The sequence below is a fragment of the Paroedura picta genome, chromosome 1, assembly GCF_049243985.1.
Source record: "Paroedura picta isolate Pp20150507F chromosome 1, Ppicta_v3.0, whole genome shotgun sequence".
NCBI lineage: Eukaryota > Metazoa > Chordata > Lepidosauria > Squamata > Gekkonidae > Paroedura > Paroedura picta.
Window position 1 is genome coordinate 178,793,877 of NC_135369.1, and position 16,273 is coordinate 178,810,149.

Sequence of the window (16,273 nt, forward strand, 5' to 3'; positions counted from 1 at the left end):
TTTGAGGTGGGGGGGGGGAAGGAATAATGAATACAGCAAAGGCACACAAAAAATATGCCATTTCTGAAAAGAATTGCATAAAATGTGGTTTGGGGGGAGTCTCTTTTGGGTCACGGGAAATAACATCCGGTCGTTTTCGCCAAGGTTGAGAAAAAATGTTTCGTTTTTGGTCATCCGTGTGGCGCGTCGCCTAACTTATACTGATTTTTTTGTATTGTGTCTTTAGGTTATATGTATGTGGGGGGAAAAAATCTATTGGAATTTTTAAAATGTTCATAAATATGTATTGATTTTTTTTTTTGTAAGGCAAATACAACTTTTGTTAATTTATAAACTGTAATTGATGTGAAATAATGTGCAGGTAGTTAGGATCTAAGGGATCACAGATCAAAGTGACAGAACATGAAAACATTCCCACTAGAGAAATAGATTTTTATCCCTTTGATGAAGAGCATATCTGACTAAAAAAAAAACGTTGGCACATGTTTACAGGGCAAGGAAATATGGTTTGGGAGCATGGGCCATTGTCTTCCAGAAGCACAAACATCTTTTATCGTGAAGTTTTGGGATGCTGCTGTGAATGGTACTGGGCATTGCACATAAGAATCAGGGTGTTGGGGGTGGGCTTGTTTGATTTCCGATTTTTAACCCGAGGTTTCCTCCTCTTCGTGGCTGTGGCTCTTTGTGGATCTTTGTGGAATGAGCCGACTGCCAAAAAGGGCTTTGGGACTTTATTTCGAATGCCGCTCACAGCTTCAATATTTTGGTAGCACAGAAATAGTTTCCTTTGCCATCTGCGTCTTTAATTCCAGACCACAGGTCACAGCCGGGAGGGAAGGGGCACGTTGCAACGGAGGAATATCTTTAAAAAGAAAAAAACTGAGCTCAAATAGATACCGGCTGAAAATTATTTTAGCAAATTAGATGCAAGCAAAACAAGGATTTTTCTATCTGCCTGCCTTGAACAGCCCTACGTCTTTGTTATTACTAAGGGCTATGCATTTCTCATGAAGGAAAAATAAACCTGGGGGGGGAAGGGGATGGGGGACAAAGCATGGAATTAAAGAGAAGACTGGAAATACAACTTTTGAGGTGTTCTTCGGGTCACACGAGAAAGGGGTATCACCTGGGGTACCTGCCAAGACAGAGAAATCTCAAGGGCAAAACTCCATCAGCTGATCGGATTTTCCTGTGCTTATCTTTGCACGTATTTATTGGCTCTGTTAGCATTTCAAGGACGTGGAGAGACCCTTCCCCTTTTCCTGGTAATTTGACAACATGGGTTTTCATTTGTGGCTTTGAAGATTTTGAAGCTTCTTCTTTGATGGTAGCCAGCGTCCTTTTTATGCATTAGTGGCCCCGTCGCCATTTCTGTTGGACCGCTGAGCCTGAGATGTCCCACTTTTGGGATGGGGGGAGGAATAGTGAATTTGTCCAGACATACTCTTGACTTTTTCCATCTTGGCAAGTCATCACAGTAAGGCTTAAGGTCTCTTAGAGTGAGCCAAGCACCTTCTTCTTGACTGTTTGGGGTGCCGTCAGACGTAATTTCATTGAAGCCCCTGCAGCCGGGCAAGAACTCGTTTCATGTTGGCCTGAGCTGTGGTGAGTGACATGGCCGTCTGCAGTTGGCCTTCCCCATCACAGCTGCATCACCCTTTTTGAAAACCAGCAATATTTCCAAACACTAACAAGCCTTTAACTACGTTATGCTTTCTTTCACACCGTAGCATGAGGTACTCCAGGCTACGTCCCGCCATATTTATGTAAGTCCTTTGTAAAACTCCAAAATCTTACTGGTTTTGAAGACTATTTATGGTAGTGATATACTTGAGGGGGTCGTAGAGAAATGTGACCCGATTCCACAAGCCTTCCATTGTTGAGTAGCTAAGTTGTTAGCATAGTCGCTTGGTCTGACAGCGCTTTCCTAGGCTGTGTCCAAGCTCTGTTACGTTGTGGAATAGTTGAGCAGTCTTGGGGTATCTGCTTCTAGAGGGGTCTCTCCTGACGGGGTATCTTCTGAGTTCCTCCCACATTGTAGCATCCTTTCAGAGAGAAGGAGCAGTTGACTTGTTCTGGAGTGTTCTGGAGATATTTGAGCAGTTATATCTTACCACCGACATGTTCTTTATGCTGTTTGTAACCACTGCGTCCTCCTTGGCACTCCCCATGGGGATGTACACCCAAAGTAAGATGTCAACAGATATCTTAATGAGCGAGAGTGATATAAACTGCTACTTCCGAGGTTGCACAGCACTTGCCCATATGGGTCGCTCAAAGTTGTGTGAAAAGCTATAAGGTTCTGCAGACATATTGCGTAGATTTTGATCTTCGCCAAACAGTGGAAAGTTATATAATCGCCACTTCATGTCTTGATCTTTGGTACCCTTTGTATCGTATAGCACAGGGGTAGTCAACCTGTGGTCCTTCAGATGTTCATGGACTACAATTCCCATGAGCTCCTGCCAGCGTTTGCTGGCAGGGGCTTGTGGGAATTGTAGTCCATGAACATCTGGAGAACCACAGGTTGACGACCCCTGGTATAGCACATACATCTGGTTCTATAATACAGCTACAAATACAGTCAGGCTGGCAGCAGAGTCTCAGGCTAAGGTCTTTTATTTTGCCTACTAATTGATCCTTTTGGCTGGAGATGGAGGGGATTGAACCTGGGACCTTCAGCATGCCAAACAGATTTTCTACCACTAGGCCATAGCCCTTCCCCTCACCCTTAGGGTTAGAATCAACATACATCAGGCTGTCTCGTCCAGGGTTTTGTGAAACCCTGGGTTTTCTTGACAGCCCTGGAAAGGTTTCCTGAATGGGTGGCGATTTATTTATATATATATTTAAAATATGTTAAACAATTATCAGGTGCCCTATCACCCTTCTGAAAGGGGTGATGGGTCTGAAACGGGTGCAAAAGGGAGGAGCCCCGGGTGGGCGTGTCCACAGCTCTGCTTCCCGACCATATTCTGCATGATCACGCCACTTCTGGGGTTTCTCGAAACCTGAAGAATGTTTTAGGGGTTTCTCCGTGGTAAAAAAGTCGAGAAAGACTGACTGACATACTAATTAATGTTTCTTTTGGCATTTAAAAACACCAATCTAACAGTGCTACCCTGAGCAGAGTTATGCCCTTCTATGAACACTGCCTAGTTCTTTTTTATCCCCAGGATTAAAAGAAATACTGCATTTGCATTATTTATATTTTCTCAGCATTCTCCATCATTCATAAATTTCTCAGATGTCCATTAAGAATTTATTACAATTAACACCGAGGAACTGTTGGCACAAACAGTTAGGGAAATAAATGAGTAAGTTCCTGAAACTACTCCATACCTCCAGTTAAGTAAAGCGTAGGGGAGTCAGATTTTCAGAATAAGCATGCCACTTATATATATTTTTTCCTTTGTAAGCCACACTTTCTTTTACAGAACTCAGCCAGTTCACTACTTGACACATTGTTTTAATCCCATCAATTCAAGATCACGGCAGTGGTCATCCGGAGAGGAAGGTTTTTCTTGGAATTTTATCTAACAACTTCCTCCGAATTCCTGACTCCTATGATGAATGTCTCCATTGCATACAGGGCTAATTATTATTATTATTAATTGTGATATTTTTATTTCAAAGAACAAGATAAGAGGGATGCTAAAGAAAAAGAGGGATTATATAACAAGATTATATATATCAATAATTATTATATATTACTGAGTGTATGGAGCAGAAAATATTTTCCCCCAACATCCACTTCATTATAATTTCGATAAGATGCTATAGTCCTTCCTTCCAAAATTTAATTTTAAAATTTCATAACTGATGTTTTCTCCAACTATATTATTAATTTCATCATTACTACATAATTTTCTATGTTACATAATTTCATCATTTCAATTTACTAGCTATGGCTTTTAATATATCCAGGTTTAAAAGAAAATCTATTATATAGCACAAAAATAAAGGATATTTTTTTGTTTAAAATCCACTTCTTTACACCTTTATATTCAAAACTTGCTCTCATACTACTTTTGCACTGTAATACATTTATCTGATAGGTTGTTAATTTTGCCATTACTACATAGTTGGCAAGTTTATTTTCCCATCCTTCTAATCTTGGACAGGTATCTATTTTCCAATTTGTGCATAAATGCTTCGAGCCACTGTCACCATATATTCAAATATATCTTCTAAAACCTTTGGTAATTTGTTAGGGAAGATTCCTAAGAGCATATTTTTAGCTTCCAGAGAGAATTTAAATTTTAATATATTCTGCATTTTCCCCCTTCTAATATCTCTCTAGCTTTTTTACAAGTCCACCACATATGGTAAATGATTCTGTCTGTAGACATGTCCAACATTTCCCTTTGTTGTTTTTAGCTACTATTTCAATATCCTTTGGAGTAATATACCATCTGAAATATATTTTATACCAATTTTCTCTTAACATCTGATTGGCTGTGAATTTCTTTCTCCCTTAACCATTATCATTGGTGCACATGTATTTGCTCTCTAAAATTCTGCATCCATTTAATCATATATTTTCCTCACTTTTTCTGCTTCTGTTTCAAACTGAAGTCATAACTTGTATATCCATCATGATAACTATCTTTTAGTTTCGTAATCAGCTGTTTGAACTCAGCCATCTCTCTTAGAGCTCCACCTTCTACGTTGATGATCTTCTTTACTCTTAAAACTGATTGGTAATATAGTAACCATTGAATGTTGATGCCTTCATCTCTGATATCTCACTGGGACTTGAGTTTCCCCTGAGCATTTACTGCATACAGGACTAATTATTGGCTGATATTATTGGCTAGTATACAGCTGTTTCATGTGCTTTCAATCAGTACCCCCACACACATCTGGACCCCCCACAGACAGGCAGCTTGGACTGCAGCCATGCCAGTCAGAAAGTACACTATAAGCTACAGATAAAGCCGAGAAGACAGTTCAGAAATGTGAGCCATACCCCAGATTTCAAGGTCGTCCTATATATTATGTGGTCAGAAAGTAAGCATTTGAAGCAGAATTTGCCTATCTGAAGAATGATGAACGCAGTGGCTGTGACTTACCCCAAAGGCAATAAGTGAATCCATGGCAGAAAAACTGAGCCAAGCCAAACAGTCGGTCAGTTCACACAGTCCATGTGTGTTTTATGGTGAAGGAATTAAGCATGAAGGAAACAATGAGCTTTCTGCTCATCAGTCTCACAGTGGGGCACACACATTCCAGACAAGTCCCAGTTCTCTCTTCCTCAACATCGCACTCATGGGAACATACACAGAGAGCCTGTTTGCTCCCGCTGCACCGAGTAGCATGTGGACTCATATCGCTGCCATGTATCTTCCCAGTGGTGTCTGGAGCACAGAGGCAGACAAGTGAGCAATTAGGCCTTGAGCAAGGCACGCTGTGGAGCCCTGCCAATTGCTGGGCAATCAGCACTCCTTCTCTGCCTGCTGTTAGGTAATATTCACTGCAATAGGCACAAGCAACCTTTATTCCCCCACCCAGAGCAGGGCCTATTCCGCACACAATAGATAATGCACTTTCAATGCACTTTAGAAGTAGATTTTCCTGTTCCACATAGGAAAATCCAGCTGCCAAAGCACACTGAAAGTGCATTATCCTATGTGTGCGGAATGGGCCCAGCTCTGAGCAAGTCAATTTCCTCCTGCCAGCTGCTCCTGGTTGGAGGTGTGGTGTGCATACTCTTTCTCCATTTCACGCTCTTCCCCAGCATGAGTAGACGGACAGTATACATGTGGAAGTACCGCCAAGTCACAGCCGACATGACCACTCCAGCAAGGGCCTTGGGCAACGAGGTGAGAAGTAGAGGCGGGTTTGCCATGGCCTTCCTCTGCAGAGCCTTCCATGGTGGGCTCCTGTCCAAATGCAATTCTTGCTTAGCTTCCAAGGGCCAATAAGATCAGGCTAGAGCACATTGCTCTCCCTCCCCAAATAGACGTCCAAGCGTGGTCAAGTTGCAACCAAACAATGGCGACTCCAGCAATGGGCTTTCAAGGCAAATGAAAAAGCCATCTCCTTCCTCTGCAGAGTCTTCCTTGGTGGTCTCCCATCCCAGGACCTACCCTGCTTAGCTTCTTGGATGGGAAGATATTGGGGTGTGCCATGCTGCCTCCTTCTTCTTTCCATGCATAAGCTTCACATGTGCAAAACAACCCTTCTATAAATAACAAGCAGGAAATAACCAGAACAGGGTATTCCAAAACAGCCCCATCTGTGTTGAGCAAGAATTCGGAACCCTTGCCTTTCAGGGCCCAGCACTTCTGCAGTCGTCCCTGTTGAATACAAGCCGATGTGGGCTTTGTAGGTGTTCAGAGCATCCTTCGTCCGGGATCATGGGACCATATTTTAGTCGGCTTCCCTTTCATACATCTTGCAATTTTAGATCCAATTTAAACTGGTCTGGCGGAATCGAGGAGCACTGCCAGGAACTGCTAATGAAGGCAGGTTGCTGTCGAATTAGTAATATACGTATCGCTGCCTCATCAGCCTTGCTCCTTGCTCTAATCGAGCCACTGGCTCAGACTGCTATTGAGGGGTGCCCCAATGAAGGGGAAAGGGAGGCTGTGAAATGGAAGGAGGATGACAGAAAGATTGCCGATGCCTGGTGTTTCAGGATCTCCCCCCTAGATGTACATTCTCAGCTGTGTTGTGTAGGTGGGACCAGAGCTATATCGGTTTATCTCCTTTTTAGTGGCTAGTTTGCTTTGGCCCATTGAAAGCAATTCAAAAAGTGAAATACGGATATAATACCAAGCACACATTTCATTAGTAGAGGGTTGGCTAAACTGTGGCTCCACTTAACCATGGACAACAATTACCATGAGCCCCACACACACCAGCATGGTGGGGGCTCGTGGTAATTGTAGTGCAGGGGCATCTGGAGAGCCACCTTGTGGCCACCCTTACATTAGTGGAACCCATAACTAATGTCTCCCATAACCAGCCGACCCTGGCTAGTATGTGGGTGGGATGAATATATGACCCGTCATATGTTTATGAAAAAAGGGGTTTTCATTCCACTGGTCTGATGTAATTATAAAACATCTTCCCCTTTATACCTCCCTACCATTTTATTTCTTTCAGTGGAAGGGAGATGGGTAGAGAAGCCATCTGTCCTTTGCTCCAGAAGTCCAAGATAACGGGTTTTGGAATCGTGAACCTCAGTTTTCCATCAACCTGAGTAAGATACGTAGTCAGGCATCGTTGACCTATGCAATGCTGTTGTAGCCCTAGACCTCTGAGTAGCACACTAGGCGAGAACTTTTTTTATAAAGCTAAAGCGCACCAAGTCTGTGATGATCATTGTTAATGTTGATATTCGGTTTTTATTTTAAACGACAGGAAAGCTGCCGAGTGCTTCTGTGCTTCAAAGTTGCAACCCGAATATTCGTATTTGTTTGCTTTACCAGTTCAGATCTATCTCAAAGGCTTCCCGTGGCCCTCACCTTAATGAAGGATTAGTCAAACTGCGGCCCTCCAGATGTCCATGGACCACATTTCCCATTAGCCCTTGCCAGCGTTCGCTGGCAGGGGGCTCCTGGGAATTGTAGTCCATGGACATCTGGAGGACCGCAGTTTGACTACCCCTGCCTTAATGGAATGAGGAGTTCTAAAGGGGCGAGGTGGTCATCCATGTATCTGCTTGAAGGCTTCGTGCTCAGAAGTCATGGTTGCACATTATACACCACACCGAATGGCAAAGGACTCTTGCGGGAAACTTGGGTCCCTTTCATCAGGTGACGGGAGAATGCTGACAAAGGCATTGCCACGGCCTGCAATATTTTCCAAGCACTTTACCACTCCCTATTTTAGGAGCAGATAGATATTTTCGAAGACGGGATATTTATTTTTTACTTTCGCGGAAGTCCCTTAGTTCCCAGAACCCGTGATCCTCGAAAGAGTCAAATACAGCGTTCAGTTTCCCATGATCGATTATGGGTGGCAGAGGTTTGGAAGTGCTGACCCGTTTTGTTTTGTGCACGTCTCCTATTTCTCATTCGTGAGAAAGGGGGCAGTGGTCAACCTCTTCATGTAGGAGAGTGCTTTTACATGTGTGCGGCCTGCACTTTTGGGACAAGCGATCCCACGAGCCCCAGCTGGGTCCCCAGTTCTTTGGGAGGCATGCCCTTCCGAGAATTAATGCTGGCGTTTCTGCAGAGCATGGGGGAATGGGATTGGAATGAGACCCGTCTGGCCACCTGTCAAATGCGGCCCTGATTATGCAGCATGTGGAGCAGGCTAGTTTATCCAGGTAGGGCAGGGGTAGTCAACCTGTGGTCCTCCAGATACTCATGGACTACAATTCCCACCAGTGCTTGCTGGAAGGGGCTCATGGGAATTATAGTCCATGAACATCTGGAGGACCACAGGTTGACTACCCCTGATGTAGGGCATGTAGCATGTGCTGTGAGCTCCGCACTTCCAGGGGCCTTGCATGGTGCTTTCCCACACACACACACATGGATCAAGGCCATGGCCTCTCTCCCCTTTCCCCCCTTTTTCCTCTTGGAGTCCTTAAAGGACCCTTGGACCCCTTTCCCCTGTGGGGGCCCCCTCTGCCCCCAGTCTGGCTCCTCCCACCGTAATTGTACTCTTTTAGGGTCCTGCAAATCTTTAAACTGGCTCTGGTGCTACAGGCCCACTGCCAACGTGGAGGAGCTCTCTGACGAGCTATGGAACTATACGGCATGTTGGCTTGGCTCTCGTCATAGTCACGAAAGCAGCAAAAAACAGACTGCCCTGAGACCATATGGAAGGCCCCGTCTATCTGGGAAATCTAGATATGCAAACAAGAAAAACGTATATGGTCACCAAAAACGCACACAACATAAATGTTTGGTTCAGGATAAGTATTTTCCAGCATGCACAGAATATTGAAAACAAAACCCCAATCCGAAGGCTGAGCCATTTAAAGGGTGGGAATGAAGGAGAAGAAATTAGCCCACACCAATCCCAAGGAAAAACAAGGGTTTCTGTTTCATCTAGGGCAGGGGTAGTTAACCTGTGGCCCTCTAGATGTTCATGGACTACAATTCCCATTTGCTGGCAGGGGCTCATGGCAATTGTAGTCCATGGGCATCTGGAGGACCACAAGTTGACTACCCCTGATCTAGGGAGTCTCCAGGTGCACAGGAAACTAGGAGTTTATTAACTAACCAAAACAAAATTGGGAACCCTTCAGAGCCCCCTAAAGACTGAATAGGTTCCTGTGGGGTGTGAGAATGTTGAGAATCTGTGAAAGGGGAACGTCCCCTCAGATTTTTATCTAAATCTGGTGAAGTCCTAATTATTACCTTTTCCCGGAATTCCCCATGGGCAAAGGCTGTATTTCGATTTTTTGAAGACAAGTGGTTAAGAGTGTCCAGGCCAGTCGAAAATGTGAAATTGCCATGTATATTAGCGATAACTCCCATATCTTCCACTCCGTTTTTTATCGGACGTCTAACACACTTTTTTGCCTAATGATTTGCTTTACTGTTTGTGTCTTTGAGGTATCGGGAATGGAAGGAAACAATCTGTGTCAACACAACTTCATGAGGTTTAGGAAGTATCCTAGTCACGGACTCATTTTCCAATAGCAGAAATGCACAATCCCCTACAGCAGTGGTTCTCAACCTGGGGGTCGAGACCCCTTTGGGGGTCGAACGACCCTTTCGGGGGGCCGCGGCAGGGCAAGCAGCTTGGCTGGGGGGGAACCATCCACACAACAGCCTTGCGGGGTAGATCGAGATAGAGCGTTCGTGTGTCTGGAATAGTGGGAAAGAGCGAGATGGGCCTGGTGGGACAAGAGGCAGAACTGAACTGAGAAACCCCTGAAGAAAACCAATTTATATACAATCGTGAACAATGGATCTTCACGCCGTTGGTCAGTTTCGGTGTAATTTCTGTGAAAGAACACTTGCATAATCTTATGGTTGGGGGTCACCCCAAGGTTTGTGTATTAAAGGTTTGTGGCATTAAGAAGGTTGAGAACCACTGGCCTAAAGGCAGGCTTTCTCAACCAGGGTTTCATGAAACCCGGGGTTTCTAGAAGGGCCTGGAAGGGTTTCCCCAAGTGTATGGGAATTAATTAATTTTTTTTGTATATTTTTTAATTTGTTAAACATTTATCGGGTGATGGGACCATACATGGTCACGTTGACCTCCCTAGTCCCCAAAAAAGAAATGATGGGCCTGGCGGGGGTGCGAAGGGAAGGAGCCCCAGGAGGGTGTATACATATCTGTGCTTCCCAACCATATTCTACACGTTCGTGCCACTTCTGGGGTTTCTCAAAGCCTGAAGCATGTTTCAGGGGTGCGTCAATGGTAAAAAAGTTGAGAGAGTTTGCCCTGAGAGATTTCGTTCTACTTGAAAGCAGCCATAGAATAAGCACCAGTTTTTATCAGGGGACAGATCCTGGGGGACATGGAGATTAATCCTTCCCCTCTGCGTCATTTTCCCAGATTGAAATTGTCCCCAATCCCGTTGCTATTACAGTCCTGGGGAGAACACAGAATTAGCACCCATTGACTTTTTAGATTCGGAGGCACTCTAGACCGGGGAGAAGGTGTAAGGCAGGGGTAATCAAACCGCAACCCTCCAGATGTCCATGGACTACAATTCCCGTGAGCCCCTGCCAACGAATGCTGGCAGGGGCTCTTGGGATTTGTAGTCCATGGACATCTGGAGGGCCGCGGTTTGACTACCCCCGGTGTAAGACAATACATTAATTACCCTTGGGCCTCTTCTCGGATCAGATTGACAGCCCCCTGCAGTGACTCTGAAGTAAAGACACTAATTTTGGGGAGATTGAATCACAGCCCTCCTGTGCCACCTCTGTTTTAGTCATCTCCCAAATGCTACTCTTTTAAAAGTTCCCGAGGAAATCTCAACCGCTTTCTGTATTGCAATAGGTATCAAAAAGTTGTGGGCCTGTGAGAAAAGCAAGTTTTGGAAAGCTCCGATATTCTGCAGAACAGAACGGGAGAGTGATGCACAACTGGGGTGGCATACATGTGGCGAGAGTGTTTGTGAGTGTTTATGGTTACACAAAACACTGGGGGGGTTTTGCACCGACGGTTGCTGTTCATGAGACGTTTATTTTAGACGGCACAACTTTCCCTGTGGAATTCTACTGCAGAAGGGTCGATTAGACTACATTGTTATTATAATAATATATATGTATATTAACTTGTCCATGCCAAATTTGTATGCACAAATCTCCAAGTATGCAAGATGGGTCTTTGAAAGTATAAATGGAATGGTGTAAATAGTTTCACAGATAATGTGGGTTCTGCATGCTTTTAGCGAGGGGGGGGGACGATATAGACGGTGGCGTCTGAACTGTGACTCTCCAGATGTCCATGGAATACAGTCATCATGAGCTTCGGCTCGTTGTAGTCCATGAACATCTGGAGAGCCACAGTTTGGCCATCCTCTATTTAAATGTCTGAACGTAAGGGGTTCCCATTGAGGAGCAGGTTTGTAAAAACCAGGGCCCATTCCACACACGTAGGATAATGCCCTTTCAACGTCCCTTGGCAGCTGGATTTTCCTGTGCAGAACAGGAAAATCTACTTTGAAAGTGCATTATCTATTGCGTGCAGAATAGGCTCAGGTTAGCTGTGGTATGGGAGACGCACGGAATGCCCCTTGGTGCCATTTGCGTTGACTCGAAGGCCGCTGCCTCAGGAGGGCTCCAGTTGTGGTTTGAGCTCTGGAGTCTGCCTCTTTCCCAAAGCGATGCTTCTAAGAGGCCTGCTGCCACTTGCCTCCTTTAACGTCTGCAAAGATGGCATCTTGCACATGGGAAAGCACGAGGGAAGAGGGTTTCTTGGGGAAATCTGTGGCTCCAGTCTGAATTGGATTAGGGTTGGTGCGCTTCGGCGTCTGAAGCGGCCATTCGCGCCCGAAGCAGCCAGCATCGTGGAAGGGGGGGAGGCGCGAGCACCAGCCCATGCCTCCCCTCCCCCCGCGCCGCAGCGCTGGCTGCTTCGGGCGCGAACGGCCTCTTCGGACACCGAAGCACCCAACCCTAAATTGGATCCCTCTGTGGCTACATTAAGGTATTGGTGTTTTTTAAGAAAACACCATAGGGTGCGCTCGGTAGGTGTTCTCCTGGGTCCTTCCCCACTAAATCAAACAGAATGCTTTGAGCATCTGGAGGGATCCCCTGAAAAATAATGTGAGTGCGTGGTTACTTCTTTCTTTCATTAATAATAATAATAATCACGGTCAGGAACCTCTCCATGCTCCCCTTGAGCTGTCGGGCATTACCTGCTCAGGGATCGCAGCAAATCTGTGGTCCTCGGAAGAAAGAAGACATTCAGGGTGAGCAGAGGTGAGATTTCAAGTCGAAGTCGAGCACTGGTTCTAAGCATTGAAGCGTTTTGACCAGGTGGATACCTTTTGCCTCTGGGTATGAGAAACTGCACATCTTCAGTCAGGTATTTTGAGTGCTGCCCGTTTTACTGCCAGTTGTATAGCATTTGTATATAGCGTCGCTGAAAGATACACTCGGAGCAGGGAGCTTAAACCACAGAGAGTGGCGGCCATTGGAGGAATCCTTCTCCCAACTCCTCCCCATCTTCATCCTTCATGCGTTCTTGTTTGCTCAGCTGTGAAGATCCTTTTCGCCTTTGAGGGTGACCGTAATATGAGGTTGGAATGGTGTATGAAGACAGTGGACTTCCGGGTACCTGAAGTCTTCCTTGCTGCATTATCTACTTGCATCTTTTTCAGTCTGGATTGACCAAATTAAACAGCCAGTGCGCAGTGGCCTTAAAGAGCAAAGCTTGGCCAAGCCTCAAGCAGCAGCGGTCATTTGGCTGATTCCTCTGAAGTCCTAGGGCTGGCCTCCATTTCTTCTGGAAGAGTTTCTCATGTAGATAAAGGGGGCAGTCCTAGGAGCCAAAGGATATCCATCCCAACTGGGCAATCCATCTTCACAGCTAGGGCATCCCAAAGATGCCTTTCCATTTGCCAAGGACCCCTGCAGACGCCCCTGTTGCATGACGAAGGAGAATTGGTCTTTATACCCCGCTTTTCACTAACCGAAGGAGTCTCAAAGCGGCTTACAATCACTTTCCCTTCCTCTCCCCCCTATGGATACCCTGTGCGGTAGGTAAGACTGAGAGATCTCTGAAAGAACGGTGACTGGCCCAAGGTTACCCAGATGGCTGCATGTGGAGGATTGGGGAATCAAATTCAGTTTGCCAGATTAGAGGCTGCTGCTCTTAACCACTACACCATGCTGGCTCCCCTTGTATGCCAGCCCCCTCCCTCCCATTCTCACCCATCCAGTTTCCTTCAGGAGGGCCAGGCAGATGCAGTTTCCCCCGCCTGCTCCAACACTCAAGCCTTCTCAGGTCCCTTCCCCTGAGAGTTCTGCTTCCAGGCCCTGTAGAATAGACAGAAAGAAATTTCCAAGCTGGCGATGGCAAAAAGCTTTATTCAGAACGAGTTCCTAGGTATAAAACCTCGTTTTCATATTTTACTTCGAACAAGTTCCTAGGTATAGAACCTCGTTTTCGTATTTTACTTCCTCAGTAAACTATCTTATAAAAGTTACCTTTATGGACCTTTGATACTAATCGACCCAAATTATATGGCTTAAAATATAAAGTGTAAGGTATATAAAATATAAGAATTAGGTAGTGGGTTGAAGACTTTGTTTGTATCCCTGAAAAAAAAAACAATTCAGAAACAAGGATACTGAGGAAGTAAAATACGAAAACGAGGTTTTGTGCCTGGGAACTCGTTCTGAATAAAGCTTTTTGCCATCGCCAGCTTGGAAATTCCTTTCTGTTTATTCATCTTCGGCTGACGGGTCGTCTCTCCAGGCCCTGTAGAAGCAGGAGGAAGCTGAGCTGATAGGCCACACCTGGATTCTTGCGTCTGCCTTTTCCCCCCTTTTCCTTTCCTTCTTCAACTGCCAAACATGATTGCCAGAAAAGCAGGATAAATCCGCTGGGATAAATCATGGGCTTTTTACAACGTTCCAATTTGCTGCCGGAGCGGAGAGTTTGGTGGCTTCTTTGTACGGGAGGCAGGCTTGAACCTGCTTTCTGGACACTGGCCCAGGCTACCCCAGCGCCTGCGGGACTTGAGTACACGCTTGCGTCCTTGGCCAATGTCAGCAGTTGGCTCGAAGGATCGTGTCACCATCTTGAAACCGGTGTGGGGAGTTCCGTTGCAGGCTCCATGGAAACTCCCACTGGGGCCTATAACATCCATGACCCAGGATGCCGGAATCTCGTTCTACGAGATCACCGTTCGAATATTCGCTTGTGGTTGTCGAGATTTCAGAGCACGTCAGTTGTTGTCGGGTCCCATTTACCCAAACCGTTCCTCCTCAGTCTCTGGTATCTGTCGCGCAATTCTTACTGCCATGGGAGGAGAGGCGCAGTTGAATGTCAGGCCGCAAATCTCTAGCCAAAGGCTGACTTCTTCTTCTTCTTTTTTTTTGTTGTTCCTGTAAATACTGTATATGATGACACAGCCGTGTGGAGACTAAATATGCGTTTTTAGGTTGTTGTTGTTTTTTTAATATTACCTCATTCAGAAAAAAAACTTTGTTTTTACAATAACTCTGCGAAATCTTATTTATATTGTTTGTACTGTAATTAAAAAAAGCATTGATACTTTACTCGTCGTTTCCTATGATCTCGTTTGATTAAGTATGCCAGTTTGTCTTGCGTTTCCCTCTCACTTTTTCCACCCTAGACTCTTTTTGTGTCAGATGTACAGTATTCTGAGTTTTAAAAGAAAAATGTTGTAAAGTAAGGCAGAGGGAGACTGCTATATTGGATAGGTCTCTTTCTAATAAACTTGAGAAAGGACAATTGTTTTCTGTTCTCGTTCTTGCCTTCGCGGTAACGGAAGAGGGTTTCCCCCTCTTTACTAGATGAGGTCGTCTTTGTGCCCTTGTGAGCCAGAAGGGAAGAAAAAAGTGCAATAAGAATCAAGCCAGATGAAATTTTGCAAAATCCACAAATGGTTTCCCCCCAGAGGTTTTAAAGGAAAATACTGTGGCGGGAGCTGAATTGGGCCGGGGTTGATGTCTAGTATTAGAACTTCATCCAGCCAACCCACATGGCTGAGAAAGCAATTGGAGATGGGGGACGGGGTGGAGAATGGGATGCACAGGAAGCCCAGGGCTGAAAGCTTTCCCCACCACCAGCTGATCGTCAGATGATGAGGCTGGCTGAGCCCTGCCCTTGGGAACAGTGGTCCAAGAGAGGTGGGCATTTACTGGGAAGCAGGGTCATGGCCTAGTGGCCTGCCCAAGCACCAATGTCTGGTCAGACTAGGGAGGAATAATGTAACGGAGTTACTATGCCAGTGGGAGACTGGTAAGAGGCGTACGCACACCTCAAGGAGGTAAAGGCAGGAGGAACCCAGAGGAAACTTCACAGACCTCATCTCAGAGGAAACATTCCCTCAGACCCCATGGGGCTTCCCAGGTTGGTAGCAAAATTGGCCTCCAGCTAAATCGAATCCCCCAAAACCCGTTAAGGGTAGCCAATGCCATATCAGAGAAGAAGAGAGTGAAGTTTTCCCGGTGCGAACAGGCAGCAGGAGCTGGAATATGAACAAGGTGGAGCAACCCTCTCCCTCTGCAACCTTCTTCAAGACGTAAGGACCCTGGAATGAAGCGAGTGAGTACACTGCAGCCAGCATGAAGAGAGAACCGACCTACCAACTGGGCTGTCGTTCACCTTAGATGGAAAGAGGGACTGGCAAGGTAATCCCGACCTGAGACTCTGCAAGAAAGGTGGGTTGCTAATTAAATACACACACACACATACGCACACTGTTGTTCCAATGTAAACCTATTTTCATTTTTTTAATAATGCAGTGGAAATTCATTCCTTGATTTCCCTACTTTACATCTCGTTGAACTCTAATCTGCAACCACAAGTGTGTGTGATCTTCCTTTCACCAAGGCAGACCCTGCCCTTGGCCTTTTGACTGCTCTTCTGACTGGAATCTCCTCCCTGTGGTCCCAGACATCCTTTTTTTTGACTGGATCATAGTGATCACACCTCAGTGCTTATACACCTTCTTTCCACATGGATTTATCAAACCCACACTCTGTCAAGTGCCACCATATATACCAGGGGTGGCCAAACTGTGCCTCTCTAGATGTCCATGGACTACAATTCTCATGAGCCCCAGCATGGCCAATGGGCAGGGGCTCATAGGAATTGTCGTCCTTGGACATCTGAAGAGTCACGGTTCGGCCACCCCTGATAAATACAA

General features: G+C 45.5%; 1 long non-coding RNA gene across 1 annotated transcript; it reads left to right on the top strand.

Moving 5' to 3' along the window:
* The first annotated feature begins 26 nt into the window (after positions 1 to 26).
* On the top strand, positions 27 to 14,853 carry LOC143825492 (uncharacterized). Its single transcript, XR_013226957.1, has 2 exons — positions 27 to 8,281; positions 8,400 to 14,853. It is a non-coding gene; the product is annotated as an uncharacterized LOC143825492 (long non-coding RNA).
* Positions 14,854 to 16,273: the final 1,420 nt, after the last annotated feature.